This window comes from Panicum virgatum, chromosome 7K (genome assembly GCF_016808335.1).
Source record: "Panicum virgatum strain AP13 chromosome 7K, P.virgatum_v5, whole genome shotgun sequence".
Taxonomy (NCBI): Eukaryota; Viridiplantae; Streptophyta; class Magnoliopsida; order Poales; family Poaceae; genus Panicum; species Panicum virgatum.
This window is the reverse complement of record NC_053142.1, coordinates 28,531,687-28,548,643: the sequence shown is the minus strand read 5'-3', so window position 1 is coordinate 28,548,643 and position 16,957 is coordinate 28,531,687. Positions and strand designations below refer to the sequence as shown.

The 16,957-nt window shown below is 47.3% G+C and overlaps 1 long non-coding RNA gene across 2 annotated transcripts; it reads right to left on the bottom strand.

The window, feature by feature from the left end:
* Nucleotides 1–210: 210 nt before the first annotated feature.
* Nucleotides 211–16,654, bottom strand: LOC120640757. Of its 2 annotated transcripts, XR_005661983.1 has the most exons (5): nucleotides 16,375–16,654; nucleotides 2,657–2,718; nucleotides 1,888–2,474; nucleotides 1,328–1,396; nucleotides 211–615 (listed from the first exon to the last, which is right to left on the bottom strand). It is a non-coding gene; the product is annotated as an uncharacterized LOC120640757 (long non-coding RNA). The 2 variants fall into 2 exon arrangements; XR_005661982.1 differs by lacking the exon at nucleotides 1,888–2,474 and having other exon boundaries at nucleotides 16,375–16,640.
* Between the last annotated feature and the right edge of the window lie 303 nt (nucleotides 16,655–16,957).

Below are 16,957 nucleotides of genomic sequence, written 5' to 3'. Positions count from 1 at the left end.
AACACCACGACATCAAGATCTTGTCCTGTGCGCCTCAAGTCTGGCTGGAAGCTTCTTGACCTGTGTTTAGTGGGTTGTAAGGCACGAAGAAGAGGAGCTCTGACCTAATTTGATGTGGCCCCTTTTCCTGGATTTGTAGTGAATGAAAATTAGAACAACTGTACATGTATAATAACAAGTAGGACTGAGCAAAAATGGAAATACCATATATGGCTATAAGAAAGGGAGCTATAGCTTGCCAATAACATAGTGATCCACATAAGTCATAACTTTGTTTTTGTCTACTGGACGCACTAATCCAGAGTTTACAATATAGATATGGTGGATTACCATAATACATTAAAATTTTCGAGATACAAATAGGAACAACGAGGTTCAAGTATATTGTACAATAATTTTGAAACATCGCATACTAATGGACATTAGCTTTTTCTAGCCGAATACAAACATTAACAATATACATTTACATCCGGAATTTGAGATAATCATTTAGAGCTTCTCTCATTCAGTGGCAGCTGGTTTTGAACTCAGATCAATGCACAATTCCCCCATTGGCTGCTCGTAGGTGAGCTCATCTTGCACAGAACTCGACAGAAAGGCCTCATCACCTGAAAACTTCATAGCAACAAGGGGAATAGTAAATAATACATTGATTTCAAATTTCTAATACTTACAGGAATCACAACATTGATTGTCGTAACTTCTAACTATGTTTTACGATAAATATATTTCAGATAAGCAATTAGCATGAATTTGCTGAAATATTGACCAAGTTCCAACACAATTTAAATTTTCGTTCCGTGGTACATAAGGGCCAGATCCAGATATGGTGAAATCAGCTTATTTCAAATGTAGTAGTAAACTATATGGTTAATTTGCTGCAGCGAAGGACAACGAAGGTCTAGTAAAATTACTAGAATTTTCTATAGTCAAATTATGAAAATTTAGGAAAATAAATTTGTAAATGGTAATAAAATTACGAGAATTGAGCGGTAGCAAATCAGCATTAATTATCTAATAACTATTTAGATTAGGATATCACTCCAAAAATTGGTTTTGCCCAACTAAGGAAACACAATGGAGTCAGCACTTCAAATCAATAGAAGAAAAACAAGAGGTACGGTATACAACCTGGTGCCACAGTCAAATTATATGATAAGGATGCAACAACAACCATCAATTCCTTGCGGAAAATCATATGAACGGAAAAGCACTAACAATGGATGTACAGTGACATAATAAATCAAACCCAAGGGCAATCAGCTACTAATCCAAATAGGAATCAGATTGATGTTAATTCCAGGTATGGACTTTTACAGTTGCTTACCTTAGAATCTTTGTCTCCGCTGGTCTAGGAATGCCCATTCAGAACGGCGCACAGATGGCAAGATGGCAACTGCCATGCCCGGAGCATCAAATGAGATAAATTAGAAAATTTTTATTTAGCTGCAGAAAGGCCCACACATATTATAAACAACTCTAACAAAATCTGTGACTAATACAGGTCATAAAACAGGAAACCAAGCTTCACATCTCAGTTACATGTGCAAATTTACTGTGCGACAGCTAATGATGGAAGATATTATAGAAGTGGATTTCTAGTATATCTCATGACTATGTTAAAAGATTATTGCATAGTTCCGCCACACACAAAAAAAGAGAGAAGGAATTGGACAAATCCTAGTGACATGCTAACTGCAATATACCTTTTTGCTCTACTTGGAGATCCCTAGTGCTATCGACATAATTAAAAAAAGTAGTATATTATATGGTTAATTGACCACAGTGTAGCATCAATGAAGGTCAACTAAATTACGAGAACTATGTACTATGCATCCTGTTAATTTACTGTAAGAGCAATCAAGCGTTCAAAAATTTAGTTGGTACCTAAAATCTGTGCAGCATGGTACATGAAGGTTATCTGTTCCATTAATCCTTCATTCTACATCTGAAGAACCAGATTAGTTCAAGGATCTACAAAGCCTAAGTGATTTAATGGACAAATTTACCATAGGAAAACCTCGATTTTCATGTAGTCCGGAAAAAACATAGTATTAAACTAGATGATGCATTTGCAAGAGTGAAAGAACGCTGAAGGCCTAGTGATCTGAATAAAGAAATTGTTTTTCCATGGCATCTATAGGGAATCACGAACGCCAAAAGTTGATGGCTGGATGCAGCTATGTGCGGCAGCTCACCGAAACTTGGTCGCATCTACGAGGGATTTAGACTGACCCCAACGGGGCACGGTATCCCCCCCCCCACCTTGACATAGGGGGCGAATCCGTTCGCTACGCGCTCCAACAGCGCCCCCCACCGCGCACTCCAAATTGGAGGTCGGGGTCTGCGTCCCCCACAGGTGGAGGGCGTACGGACGCCCCCTACCGGCGCGCATGGGCCCATGGCAACGGCCATGCCTCCTTCGCGCGCGCGGAGCCGTCGCAGCGCCGAGGCAGTTGGTTGGAGTGGGAGGTCTAGATAATATTAAAATACATGGTAATTGGAGTTAGTTGGAGAGAGAAATATAAAATATTGGATGGTGGGGTATAGGGGGTGTGGTATGGAGTGTATTGTTGGAGAGTATTTTGATATGGAGTGCGGAATCTGTTTAGAGGGAGGAGAATATTTCTTTTAGGGGGTGGATTTCAGAGGGTACCATTGGAGACAGTCTTAGGCCTTTACTGATGGCGATTGAAGGCAGGGACTCTCTGCTTCGATCTGCACTCAAAAAATTAAATTGGTGTTGTCGGTCGAAACCCACCGGCGAGCAGCGACGGGCAACACGAAGAGCCGGGAGGTTGCTGGTGCGCTGGCAGGCACTGCTCCCTCGTCGACGGCCCGCAATTTCCGTCACGCGCCCGGAGAATGTGTGAAAGCCGGGCGTGCCACCTGACCTATACCCGATCAGGAGGGTGTAGACGTGCTCCGAACAGTTTCCTGCATACAAAGACATGTGTAAACGTATGTCCGAGCCGTGGTCGGCTCCCCGGGATGACTCTTGCATCGGCTTTGAAGAGCTGATCGAGTCCCGGTGTCAGACGGGATCTGATTGTATCCGGATATGATAAATAGAGCAAATCACTATAAAACTGCTTCAATCAAGTCTAATTAATCTTAATCCACGATGGTAACAGCTTCACTACTAGATCGGAACATCATACACGTGACTAGGCCTAGCGAACGTAACAGACAACTAAACCACAACCTAAAAAACAGAGGCCTAAGAACTAGCAAGAGCCGATTCCCGGAACAATCCCTATCAAGGCTAAGATAAAGCATCTACTACGCCACCGGATCATCCAATCCGTTTGCAAGGCCTAACCCAGCAGATATTATGCCAACTCTTAAGATAAGAGCAAACCATAACAGATCGGATCTACTAAACATGAAAGAAGCAGGGTGTTGTCCCTGTGCGACTAGTTCTATGCAATAAGAACTAGCGAGAGATTGAAACGTGACTGCACAGAGACAACATGATATTCGCAGATGATAAGCAACAAAGCACAAAAGATCTACTAAAAGCCATGCTACGAACATCATGATAACTAGTACTACTCGCCATAAAAAACGCTTCAGTACGAGTAATACCAAGGTAAAAGCAAGAACAATACTGCCCTGATCGCAAGAAGCGATCAGGGCAGCATGGCACTTACTTGGTTGAAACCCTAGGATTAGGGGTGGCGATGCGCCGAGAGTTGTTATTTGCGAGTCGTGATGACGCCCTCTTTACGAATAACAAATGATACATATTTATAGTCCGGAGACTTGGGAAACAATCTAAACTAATCTAGTCCCGATTGGACTCTATCTCTAATCTTGAACTAAATCTAAGGATACACGGCCAATGTGGCCCATATGCTCACGCAGGAGCCGATTTACAAGCCTTCCTCAATCTTCTGCTTTAAGCCCATCTTGCTTTCGGCCCATAAATTAACCCTTGTTAATTTATGGCGATAACACATGCCCCCTGGTTTTGGCAACGATAGTTCCAAAACCAATCCGTCGCTTCATCTTCCCGTTAATGCTCATTAATCATACTGCAACCACCAAGGAAGACGCAACATCTCTGCAACTGGCTCCTCGTAGAATGTGAAACTGCCGATCCATCTTCTATCTTCTTACTATTTAACCCCCCTCTGCATCGGCTCTTCTTCACAGCAAAACTCCATCTTCTTCCCAAAGCCAGTAGCACAGAAACCACCCCAATCCTCCAACAGCCATGGCCATCTCTTCCTCCTCCGGCTCCAACTCGTTCGGAGACTCTTCTTCTTCCTCTTCCCCTTCTTCTTCTTCCTCCCTCTCGGCCTCCTCCATCGACCCTATCCCAGAGAGCCGAGAGCCGACTCCTGAGTGGGACCCAACAGCGGCCTACGAGGCGCTGACTCCTCTGCACTGGGACGCAGAGGAGTTCGACTTCGGGGTCGCCTCCGAAGAGGACGAGCCCATGACCGAAGGAGAAGAAGACCTCCAGTTCCTATTCCAAGAGGAACTAGAGAGCGGCGAAGACAATACCTTCTCCTGGGAAGGAGCCGACTCTTCTGAAGAAATCAGCTCTTCCTCCAGTGACGACATGGTGGCGGGAGGAAACCCCCACCAATTCCTCAAGGCCCCCTCGGAGGGGAACGAAGAAGGAAGCAGCAGCGGCGGCGGACGGAGCAGCAGCAGCGGCGGCGGACGAAGCAGCAGCAGCGCCGACGACAGCGGCGATGGTAGCAGCGACGATGACGACGATGATGATGACGATGATGGAGACGCACCCTTACGAAGCCCGAAGCGCCGTAGGTGCTCAGACACCTACGACTGGTAGATGTAGGTAACATTATAGGATCATAAAGCCGAAGGATTTGATTCCTTTGTACAATCGGCTTTCCCTGTAATGAACTTTCCTTTAATGAAATCGAGTTCCGTCAATCTTGTGTGTCTTCATTTACATTCCCAAAAAGCCAATGGCAACGCATCAGGCTTCCATAAATATCCAAGAGCCGACGAAATTCAAACTAGAAGTAACCCGCACAAGAATAATACTTCCAGTCTGAACCAAACTCGATGAACCCTCAAATTCGAGTGCAATTCGAAAACCAAACTCTACAAATCCGAGCAAGAACTCTCCAGGCAGCCGGAATTCGAACCAGAATCTCCAACAACCAAACCCTAAGTCCACAGATCTGTGACCATGGCGGATTCTGCAGTTCAGACAACAAGCTCTAACGATGCGGCAATCCATGGCCTGAAGGTAATATTCGGCCTAATCTTTTAGTTTTCTTCAGCTCACTAAGCTTCTGAAACTGAAACTCTGAAACATGACACCAAACGCATATTTCTGAACTTCTGACCTTCATGTGTCAGACATCCTTCTGCCGCATCCCTCCAATCCAAAATCTTTCTGTCTTGGCCCACAAACCCATGAAACTCCCACAGATTTGATCTCTTGTAAAGCAAATAGGATTCCTTTTGTGAGCCAAAACATCGATTTGAACCTCTGGGCCGACTGCTTAAGAGCCTGGCCTAATCCACCTGAAAGCTGGATGACATGGTATAACAGAGTAGCAAAAACCCACATGCCCTTGTGGCAAGATTTGAGCATAGCCGATGCACTTAGCCTATCACTGTCACCCCTTGACAAAGACGAAAATCTTCTGAAAACCATCGGCTATTTCTGGTCTGATGCTCTGAATTGTTTCCTTTTTGGTCACGGACCCATGACCCCTACTCTGCTAGATGTTGTCATGATTACCGGACTAGACATTAGCTCTCCTAATCCTGCTGCTCACAAAATGGCAGAAGTCCCCTTAAAACTTTCTTCCAAAGTCAACTGCACAAACTGGGGTACTTACATGAGTCAGCACATGAAAACAAAAGGTCCAGTGACTGAGAAGGAACACACAGCATTCTTAAATCTTTGGCTAGAGCACTTCATCTTCTGTGGCCCTTCTTTAGCTCCAACTAAGAACTATCTCCCTTTGGCCTATCACCTGGCCCATGGTAATCACACTGGCCTAGGCAAACTTTTTCTTGGAGAAACATATAGATATCTCCACTTAATGACATCCAATCTGCTCAACCACAAGAAACTGAGAACTGGAGGCCCTTGGTGGTTCATTCAGTTATGGGCACAGCTGTACTTCCAGCATCATATTCCCAACTTCCAAGGCCTGACCAAGAACTCTTTCCCTGATGAGAGTGGCAAACCAATTAGATGCACAAGCTATGGCCAAGCTTTATTCAGTCTTCCTGGCAGTAAACTAAATTCAGCAGATGCAGCAAACTAGTTCAGAGTCTTCTATAAAGGACTAGATAATCCCCTATATTTCCCATTTACTGAATCTGAATCCTTCGAAAACCCAACTGCCTTTAGATTAGATAACTTTGCCGATGACGACAACACTCGGCATCTGTATTCTTTGATGATTCGACCTAGCTTCCTTCCTGTTGGCATCAGCACCTCTAATAGAATTATCAAGCCAGGCTATGAATCTTACCAGCCAGTCGTAGCAGCTCGGCAACTTGGTCTAGGACAGGTCCCTCCCCACTTCCATATTCACCACTTGGTGGAGAGCAGAGCCGATCTGCCCGATGGTCTCACCAGTTCAAGATGCTACAGCATGTTTGATGACCTCCACATCCCAATACCAGCCGATCTGTTCTTTATCTCTTCATCAATCGGCTTTGATACTTGGTGGAACATGTGGAGAACTCATGTCTTCAGAAAAGCTCTAGGTCCTCGACTGCAGCAAATCGATCCTGAATATGTAATCCTCGAGGAAGAGGTACTGAATTTATGCATTTTATTCTTCCTAAGTCCTCTATCCTTTTCTCTTGGTTAATCCTGCTCATCCTGTTAGCAGCAACAAGATGGCCCAGAACCCATGACCAGTACTGGGGAACCATTTCACTTTCTTCCAACTGCTCCTGATGTACTTTTCTGCAAAGGATCACCACCAATGAAGAAAGTGATAATGACTGTCCAGCCAGACTTACTTCAGTCGGCTTTCAAACGAAGACAAACTTCTGCAGTAGTTGCCCCCCGAGTCTTGACCAAGAAAAGGAAGATGACCACCAGGCGAGTGATCAAGAAACCAGTACCAACTTCTCCGAGCCCATCAGAGTCCAACACCAACCAGGTAACTCATCATTCAAGAACTTCTTCTTTATTTCAGACATATATACTCTGGTTGACTGTAATTCCATTTTCAGGATGCAGCTGAAGAAACCTCCAATGCAGAAGGCCTGAATCAACATGAGACGGCTGCAACTCCTGATGCGCTGATGGATACAAACGAAGAACAAGCTGATATAGTCGATGCTCTCGACGCTAATACCAGCTCTGATGGGACGATTGCTCCTGAACCGACCAACACTTCTTCTCCAGAACAGGTGACATTACAAAACCAATTCTGAACCAGCCGATAACTTCATAAATGCACATTGTTCTAATTCCAAAGATGTCCATAGAGCTTTGATATTTCAGGTTTGCTTTCCTTCGACCCGGCATCAATGGGTCTGATTGTCCCTGGAGCAGAAACATTATCTCTGCAGCAATCGGCTAACATAACACATCAGCTTCAACTCATGAAGGATCTTCTATCCGCTCCAATCATCGCTCTGGTTGACGATTCCAGCAAAATAAAGAACATCTTCAAGCAAATAGAATCCCAACTTCCAGAGCCATTGCAAATCAAGCTCTGGTCAGCCAGCAACCTCCCATTCTTTCGGATAGAAGTCAATAAAGCACAACAAAGGATGGAAGCACGTCGCTCTCAAACTTCTCTGGAAGCTGACATTACCCAAAAGTGCAAGGCCCTCAACCAGAAGAAGGCAACTCTAGATGTCAAAGCTGACGTGTCTGTCAACGTGAACCGACTCAACATTCTGAAGAAAGAACTGGCGGAACTCGAAGAAAAGGTCCGCACCACCAAAGAACTCATCCAGGCCGAAGAAACCTCCATCGCAAACTCCAAGCAAGAAACCCAGGAAATAGCTAAGCAGATACAAGCAGAGTTTGCAGACATCAGCACCTTGAGTCGGCAGATAGTCACAGGCGATGACAAGGATGACGAAGCGATTGTAGCACGAGCAGACGCCGTCCGTACTGAAGCCATCCATGCCATAGTGGAATTCCTGAACCAGTAGATAGGCTCAAGAGAGAATTAGTACCGCCTGTTAATTTGAGACTTGTAACTGTTCTTTTAAAACATCTTAAGTCGATGGTCACACATCGGCTGTTCGCTTTTCATATTTTTCACTAGCCAACTCAAAGTGTTGGCCTGTCATGATTTTTCTTTTTCTTTTTTTTACTGGCCAACTCAACGTGTTGGCCTTTCATGACTCTTCTTTTTTTTTACTGGCCAACTCAACGTGTTGGCCTGTCGTGATATAGCCAGATGGACGTCATCGGCTTTCATTACTCGCCTTCCCACATGCTCGGGAAATACCTCTTGAGATGCTGACCATTGACAGCAACAGGAAACTTGACACCGTCCAATTCCTCGAGCATGTATGCATTCCCAGGCAAAACCTGATCAACCTTGTACGGCCCATGCCAAGTTGGAGACCATTTACCAAACTTTTTGTCTTTAGTTCCCAATGGCAATACCGCCTCCCAAACCAAATCTCCAACTCGGAAATCCTTAGGCTTGACCTTCTTGTTGTATGCACGGGCAATTTTAGCTTTGTTCTCTTTGATTTTTTCCAGCGACCAAAGCCTTAACTCTGTCAGGTCCTCCACGTTATCTTTCATCAAGGCTGCATACTGTTCGGCAGATAGATCATTCTGAAACTCAACACGCCTTGATCCAGCCGTGATTTCCCATGGTAGCACAGCGTCCTGGCCGTAGACTAGATGGTACGGCGACGTCTTGGTGGACCCATGACATGAAATACGATATGCCCACAAAGCTTCTGATAACACCTCATGCCAGCGCCTAGGATATTCATCGATCTTTCTCTTTATGAGCTTGATAAGGCTCTGGTTGGATGCTTCAGCTTGTCCATTAGCTTGGGCATAATATGGAGATGATCTGATCAGCTTAATCCCCATGTCATCGGCAAACTTTCTGAACTCCTCTGATATAAAGACCGATCCTCCATCGGTCGTAATGGTCTGAGGGATCCCAAACCTATGAATGATGTGTTCTTTGACAAAGCTAATCACATCTCTCGATGCTACTGACCTCATGGGCACTGCCTCTACCCACTTTGTGAAATAATCTGTGGCAGCTAAGACCCATTGGTGACCCTTGCTAGATGATGGGTTGATCTGTCCAATCATGTCCATGCCCCATCCTCTGAATGGCCAGGGTTTGATGATAGGATTCATCACTGATGCTGGCACTATCTGAATTTTGCCAAACCTCTGACATGCTTGACATCCCTTGTAATATTTAAAACAATCTTCAAGCATAGTGGGCCAGTAATAACCTGATCGCCTAATCAGCCATTTCATCTTATGAGCCAATTGGTGAGTACCGCAGGCTCCTTCATGTACCTCATGCAAGAGCCGATTTGACTCTGAAGGCCCCAGACATTTGAGCAGTAGTCCTTCCAAGGTCCTGTAGAACATGTCATCCCCTATCAGAACATACTTCATGGCCTTGAGTCTTATCCTTCTGGGTGCCCCCCGAGCCGAATCCTTCAAGTAATTGAAGATATCGGCTCTCCAGTCTACGGGTTCTAGAAACTGAACCTCCACATCAACTCCATCAGCTGCTTCCCTGTACCCGGAAGCCATCTGTGCCAAATCATTGGCTTCATTGTTCAGAGTCCTGCGTATCCAGTGGAAATTGATGTATCTAAATTGTGACATTAACTCACGGCACTGCATCCATATTGAGAAAAGAGCCTCGCTCTCACATCTATATTCCTCCGTGAGCTGAGAAATCACCAATTTTGAGTCCCCAAAAATTTCCACCGCCTCTGCTCCAGCTTCAAGGAGTAGTTCCATCCCTTTGCGAACGGCTTCATATTCCACCAAATTATTGGTGCATGAGGCAGTCATTCTGATGGAAAAAGAATATGTCGCCCCACGAGGCGAGACCAACAGAATTCCCACACCGCACCCATCATCACAAGCCGATCCATCAAAGAACATAGCCCAAGCACGAATAAATACTGCAGCAATATCAGTGCTGATCCTGTCCGCAACAAGATCCGCCAGTGCTTGTCCCTTGACTGCTTTTGCAGGCTGGTATCGGATATCAAACTCTGACAATGCAAACATCCATTTTCCAAGTCGGCCTTTCAGGACAGGAGCCGACAGCATGTGCTTTATGACATCTGATTTGCATATAACAATTGTTTCCGCCGAGAGCAAAATATGACGAAGCTTTGTACATGTAAAGTATAAGCAAATGCAAAGCTTCTCGATTTCAGGGTACCTGGTCTCGGCGTCTAACATGCGTCTGCTGAGGTAGAAAACCACCCTCTCCTGGCCGTCATGCTTCTGAACCAACACTGAAGCAATAGAAGTGTCACCCACGGATAGGTACACATAAAACGGCCTATCATGCTGAGGAGGAACCAACACTGGAGGCTTTGACAAATATTCTTTGATTTCATCGAAAGCTTGCTGTTGTTCTGCCCCCCAGCGAAACTCATCATCAGATTTGATCTTCACTAGACCCATGAACGGCTCAATGTGCCCAGACAGATTAGAGATAAACCGTCTGACAAAGTTGATTTTACCGATGAGCTTCTGCAATTCTTTCTTCGTAATAGGTGGCTTCATCGTCTTCACAGCTTCTTGACTCTTTAGGCCGATCTCGATTCCCCGTTCATGCACCAGGAATCCCAGAAATTGACCGGCCGATACACCGAAGGCACACTTCTTTGGGTTCATTTTGAGCCCGAACCTTCGAGTCCGCTCCATAACTTGTCGCAGATCTTCTAAATGCTCCGCAGTTGACTTGGACTTGACCACAACGTCATCAATATAAATCTCTACCAGCTTGCCAATGAGATCATGAAAAATGTAATTCATAGCACGTTGGTACGTTGTACCGGCATTTTTCAGTCTGAAGGTCATAACCAAGTACTCAAACAAGCCAACTACACCTGGTACTCTGAACGCAGTCTTGTTCACGTCCTCTGGGGCCATGAAGATCTGGTTGTAACCGGCGTTGCCATCCATAAAACTCATCATTTTGTGGCCAGCAGCGGCATTGATCAACGTCTCTGCAACAGGCATTGGGTATTCATCCTTCGGAGTTGCTCTGTTGAGATCTCTAAAATCGACGCAGACACGCCACCGGCCATCTTTCTTTTGTACCGGCACCACACTGGAGATCCATTCTGCATACTGACACGGCCTGATGAACCCAGCATCCAGCATCTTCTCCACCTCTTTCTTAACTTCTTCTAGGACTTCGGCCTTCATCTGACGTGCTGGTTGCTGAAACGGCCGAAACCCCTTCTTGAGCGGGAGCCGATGCTCGACGATGCTTCTATCCAGACCAGGCATTTCAGTGTAGTCCCATGCAAAACAGTCCCGATACTCTTTCAGTAATGCAATCATCTCCTCACGCAAAACCGGATCCAATTTTTTGCTGATAAATGTCGGCCGTGGCTTATCCCCAGAACCGATGTCAACTTCTTCCAAATCATCAGCTGACGTGAACCCGTATCCTAGTTTGCCGTCGTCTGAGAAACCAGCTGCGAACGCAAGCGAGTCTTCATTGTCTGCAAGATCAGCGGCAAACACAGGGAGATGACAAGAAAATTTATTTGGCCAACCGCATGGGCTGGCCGCCTCTATACTTCCTTATAATTCGAAATCAAATAGTGGATGAGTGGCCAACTGCCAGAGCAGGCCATCGTGTGTACATGATGTAACAATTCCGAACCCAAACAGGATTTTCCTATTTTTTGGGGCCGATCGCCGGGATCGGCCTCTCTATTTCTATTACATACCGTGGCATGCCATGATGCATTTACTCTGTGAGGCCAGTGGATAAGACCAGCCTCAATCCATTTTTTGTCGCCTCGATCCGATCACAGTCTTCAAGGGCGATCCCTGAGATCGGCTCTTGTCCTTCTGCATCCCAAGCATGCATATCCGCAACGGAGACTTCGCTGGAATCGTCTGCAGGGACCACTTCTACTTCATCGCCGTCCCATTGGACGAGGTACTGATGCATTGTGGAGGGGATACAACAGTTGGCATGAATCCAGTCCCTTCCAAGCAGCACCGTGTATGTACCCTTGCTGTTAACGATGAAGAACGATGTCGGTACTGTCTTGCGGCCCACTGTCAGTTCCACATTAAGAACCCCCATTGCTTCTGATGGTTGTCCGTTGAAGTCATTGAGCATTACGTTGGTCTTGATCAGATCAGTAGAAGAACGACCCAGTCGGCGCAGCACAGAGTACGGCATCAAGTTGACTGCAGCGCCAGTGTCGACCAACATCCTGTTCACAGGCTTGCCGTTGATGAAGCCCTTGAGATATAACCCCTTCAAGTGTTTGTAGCTCTTCTCCTTGGGCTTCTCGAAAATGATTGGCCGTGGGCCGAGATCCAGCTGCGCGACGGCCAATTCCTCCTGTTGGGGTGCTCGAAACTCCAACGGGAGCACGAACACCATGTTCACGTAAGCCGATGGCTTTTCATCGGCTTTTGTCTGCTTGGGGCGCCACTCCATCCTCGGGGGGCGCCTCTCTTTCCTCTGCGGTCGCCTAACTTGCTCCGCGAGATCCGGACGCGCTTTCCTCAGCACGTCAAGATACTTTGCTTCTGCGTCTTCGAGGTTGCGCAAGCGCTGTATTCTGCGCTTCTGCGACCGATTGAGCCCGTCAGGACACCACCGTGGGCGATGGTACCTGTCTTCTTCCTCTAGCTCTGAATCACCTCCGGATGGGCGCCCCACATGGTCGTCCTGACGTGTTCTGGGCCCCAAACGCCGGAACACCGATGTCTTGTCTTGTTGATGCCCTCGAGGCCTGCACCCCAAGCAATCATCTATAGTAGGTAATCGGCTCATGTCGGAATTCCAACAGTACCTGAAGAACGGGCAATGCCAGTGGTCGCGTGTAGCCTGGCGCCTGCCTAGTGTCCTTCCTGAGCGGTGCTCGTACTCGTCTCCCTCCGATTTGTATCGGCGGCGTAGCTGATACTGGTACTGGTATTTCTCCAGAAGCCGATTAGAAGCAGGAAGCTGATTGCGGATGTGATGTACTTGCTCTTCACTCACATGCTGCTGTTCCAACTCACGTTCATCTTGCGGCCGTTTGCCAGAAGTGGCCTCTCTCCTCTGCTTGTTATGGCGGCGCACAGGTCCCACCATGTTGATCTGGAATGCTAGATCCTGGCCTTCAGATCCGAAGTATGACAGCTCCACAACGTTAACCGGTGGGAAGGGCTTCGTGTCAACCTTCATGGTGTGTTGAGCCAGGACCAATCGGCCTTGTTCGATAGACGATTGGATCTGTTGACGCAGCTCCTTGCATTCACCCGTGGCATGAGTGAACGAGTGGTGCCATTTGCAGTACAGCCTCCCCTGTAGCTCTTGTGGCGTCGGTAGCTTGTGGTTCTCTGGGAGCTTCAGCTGTTTTTCTTTGAGGAGCAGGTCGAATATCTGCTCTGTTTTGGTTACGTCGAAGTCAAAGCCCTTCACAAGCCCCCGCTGCTTGATCCACTTGCATGGGACAGGATTTGCCCCCCGGGTCCACTCTGCCACGGCTACTTCTTGCTCTTCGCCAGAGTCGTCAGATTCCTCAGCTTGTGCCATGTTTACATGGCGCTTGAACTTGTCCTGGTACAGCTCAGGATGGTAATGCTCGTACGCTATAAGCTTCTGCACCAGGTGAGCCAAAGATGTGAACTCCAACTGGAAAGCCGCATCCTTGATCGGCTTAGCGAGTCCCAGGACAGCCAGATCGACTGCCTCCTTCTCTGTGATGCGTGACGAGTAGCATCGGTTCTTGACCTCCCTGAAGCGCTGTATGTACTCTGACACGGTCTCTCCTCGCTTCTGCCTGACTTGGGTGAGGTCGGCAATTCCGGCTTCTGCAGCTTCCGAGTGGTACTGGGTATGGAATTGATCTTCAAGCTGCCTCCAAATCCGGATCGAATTCGGAGCCAGTGATGCATACCATCCAAAAGCTGGGCCTGTCAGGGATTGGCCAAAGAACCGTACCCTCAATGGATCCGATACTGAGATCATCCCAAGCTGCGTTAAGTATCGGCTCACATGCTCGATGGAGCTGGCTCCTTCTGACCCGTTGAACTTGGTGAACTCAGGAAGCCGATACTTGGGTGGCAGTGGGATCAAGTCATAATCACTTGGATACGGCTTGGAATAGCCGATCGCTTTCCTCTTGGGCAGAATGCCGAACTGGTCTCTGAGTATTGCACTGACCTGCTCCACACTAAGAACTCCTGGGGCCGATGGCTCAGCACTCGGCCCAGTAGCGTACTTTGCCAGCCACGCTTGTTTTTCTGCGTCTGCTGCAGGAGCTCCTAGGTTCACCATCTGCACCGAGCGTGTTGGACTGACGCTGTCAGGGATGTAGGCGCACGTGTAGCCGTGCGGAATCTCCTTAGGTGGCTCGGTGAGGAACTGGCCTTCTCCAGGATCACCGCCGATCTTGTGGACGACGTAGATCGGCGAGCTGAGTGGTCTGGGAGCTGCAAACGAGAATGGCAGTTGCGGCCTAGAATGCAGTGCAGCTTCCTCTGTGTGACTCCCCAGGATTGGCCCCGATGGAGAGTACTGGTTCTTGATTATCTCCTGGATGACGCGATGCGCCATGCGCTCGAGTTCGTTCATCAAGCTCTGAGAGTGCCGATGAAGTGCATGGGCCACCATGTAGTTCATCTCCTGACGCAGGGCTCTGGTGCGTTCTTCAGATGGTACAGACATATCTACATTGTCCAGAGCGCCTTCTGGTGAGAACCCCTTCCACTTGATGCCATGGTTGCGAGTCCTCTCAAAAGAGCCGATGAGATCGGCTTCCAGCAGAGCTTTGATCTCATCGTACTTCTTCTTGTGTTCAGGAGGAAGCTCATCATATGTGACGGGCTTGGGAGCGGGTTCTTGATCTTGAGCTCCGGTCATCATTGCGGTGGATGTTATTGCCGAGTGTCCCACCGAGCGTGCCAGAATGTGTTGTCGGTCGAAACCCACCGGCGAGCAGCGACGGGCAACACGAAGAGCCGGGAGGTTGCTGGTGCGCTGGCAGGCACTGCTCCCTCGTCGACGGCCCGCAATTTCCGTCACGCGCCCGGAGAATGTGTGAAAGCCGAGCGTGCCACCTGACCTATACCCGATCAGGAGGGTGTAGACGTGCTCCGAACATTTTCCTGCATACAAAGACACGTGTAAACGTAAGTCCGAGCCGTGGTCGGCTCCCCGGGACGACTCTTGCATCGGCTTTGAAGAGCCGATCGAGTCCCGGTGTCAGACGGGATCTGATTGTATCCGGATATGATAAATAGAGCAAATCACTATAAAACTGCTTCAATCAAGTCTAATTAATCTTAATCCACGATGGTAACAGCTTCACTACTAGATCGGAACATCCTACACGTGACTAGGCCAAGTGAACGTAATAGACAACTAAACCACAACCTAAAAAACAGAGGCCTAAGAACTAGCAAGAGCCGATTCCCGGAACAATCCCTATCAAGGCTAAGATAAAGCATCTACTACGCCACCGGATCATCCAATCCGTTTGCAAGGCCTAACCCAGCAGATATTATGCCAACTCTTAAGATAAGAGCAAACCATAACAGATCGGATCTACTAAACATGAAAGAAGCAGGGTGTTGTCCCTGTGCGACTAGTTCTATGCGATAAGAACTAGCGAGAGATTGAAACGTGACTGCACAGAGACAACATGATATTCACAGATGATAAGCAACAAAGCACAAAAGATCTACTAAAAGCCATGCTACGAACATCATGATAACTAGTACTACTCGCCATAAAAAACGCTTCAGTACGAGTAATACCAAGGTAAAAGCAAGAACAATACTACCCTTGATCGCAAGAAGCGATCAGGGCAGCATGGCACTTACTTGGTTGAAACCCTTGGATTAGGGGTGGCGATGCGCCGAGAGTTGTTGTTTGCGAGTCGTGATGACGCCCTCTTTACGAATAACAAAGGATACATATTTATAGTCCGGAGACTTGGGAAACAATCTAAACTAATCTTGTCCCGATTGGACTCTATCTCTAATCTTGAACTAAATCTAAGGATACACGGCCAATGTGGCCCATATGCTCACGCAGGAGCCGATTTACAAGCCTTCCTCAATCTTCTGCTTTAAGCCCATCTTGCTTTCGGCCCATAAATTAACCCTTGTTAATTTATGGCGATAACAATTGGGAACGAATTAAAGAAGATCAAATGAGTAGAGACGGGATTTTCTCTCAATCATACCTAGAATTGTGCGAAGTCATACTGCTCCGCCTGCTAGCCACGTTCAGTCAACTTGGAGCTAGCTTGAAAAGGGGATCTGGGGGTTTCGAGGTGAGGACACGAGCAGAATAGGAATGTAGAAGAACGACTGTTTATCAGATTCAGAGCTTTACCGCGCTTAGAAGCTCTTACACGATGCACGGGAGGAACAACAACGGTGACGCGAGTGGATTCGAAGCCGCAATGAGGGGAGGCAGCATCATTATCGCCTCCCAAGGCGGGGTTGGGGTGGAGCGGCACAATTTGTCTGCAAGCCGCGACTGGGCAGAGCGCTCAGCTCACTTGATTGCTTTCGAGCCGAGCCATGATGGGATGCGCCAACTGTGCAAGGGGCAGGAGACTGGTCCGTCGGTGCGTTGGTTGGATCCGGCCACAGAATAGTTATTCTGTAGCCGGTTACACGGTTACAGAGAAGATGTTTTATATATAGACACACACATATATATATGGGAGAGAATATTCTGTAGCCGGCCACAAAATAGACTATTCTGTAGTCAGGCTGATCGACAGTTCATCCAAGACAATTCATGGCACGCTGTATCGA